We start from the raw sequence: 1,351 nt of genomic DNA, 5'->3' as shown, positions 1-1,351 counted from the left end.
AATCTTTGAGATATCTTGAGCACTCCGGAACAATTGAATAGCTAGAAATGGATGATTAAGAGGTGCACCGACATGAGAAAGCATTTAAACTGAGGAAAGGATATGATCGACAAGGCTTGACTTAAATCCACCGGAGATAAAAGAATGACAAATGATGAACTTGAAACTTCCTTTATCATCTTCATGAGAATCACCAGATAAGAACACTGAAAGAAAGGAATGAAGATACTTCACATCCATAAGATGGATACTTGATTAGAAATCCAAGTCCTTGAAGAAAAAGAAAGGGTGGGAGGGTGGGTAAAACAAAGGCAACTTGGGCAGATGGAATAAACACCGTTGAGAAGACTTTGAGTTGAATCTTGTAGATGGGGAGAATGATGGGATCATCTCGAAGAGAAGCACACCGGTTGGAAAGAATTGAAAAGACAACCTTGATGATCAAGAAGGATTAATACTCTCATAGAAATATGAGAACACCACGTAGAAAAGGTATGGAATCCACATTTGACGTCGAAGCAACTCGAATACCACAAACAAAAACAAAACAAAGGATTGGCTTGCAAAATAAGCCGGAAACAAACATATGATAGACCCCATATCGTATCATATGTCTGTTGGAAAGATATCCTACGAGATACTTGAATTCCTACTTATAAACTCCCGAAACTTTCTGGTTATGCAATCAGGTGTTGGGGATACAGGGGAAGCATAATATCTCACCCAAAACTAGCAAATCCTACATCCAGTTGTATCCATCACTCAACACATAACCAAGAAACCTTCGGAAATCGTGTACCTCAACCTTCGAAAAGCATCTGTTATACAAGTTATGGCAATACTCCCGAACTCCCACCCCAGTACTGGGTTGTAACACCCCAGATGTAACTTTCCCTATTTGTACTCCAACTCTTGCCATTTCCGGCGCTAATTTATATTTATTTCCTCAGGTTCGGGTCTTTGTCTCCGTGTGTTGTTGTCTTTGTCATGCATCTCATATCATGTCATCATGTGCATTGCATTTGCATACGTGTTCATCTCATGCATTCGAGCATTTTCCCCGTTGTCCGTTTTGCATTCCAGTGCTTCGTTCTCCTCCGATGGTCATTTCTAGCTTTCTTTCGTGTGTGGGGATTAAACATTTCCGGATTGGACCGAGACTTGCCAAGCGGCCTTGGTTTACTACCGGTAGACCGCCTGTCAAGTTTCGTATCATTTGGACTTCGTTTGATACCCCAACGGTTAACCGAGGGACCGAAAAGGCCTCGTGTGTGTTGCAGCCCAACACCCCTCCAATTTGGCCCAAAACCCACCAAACTCTGCTCCATGTCCTAGAGCGTTCGATCACGAT

The sequence above is a fragment of the Triticum dicoccoides genome, chromosome 6A (genome assembly GCF_002162155.2).
Source record: "Triticum dicoccoides isolate Atlit2015 ecotype Zavitan chromosome 6A, WEW_v2.0, whole genome shotgun sequence".
Lineage (NCBI taxonomy): Eukaryota > Viridiplantae > Streptophyta > Magnoliopsida > Poales > Poaceae > Triticum > Triticum dicoccoides.
This window is presented reverse-complemented; position numbering follows the sequence as displayed.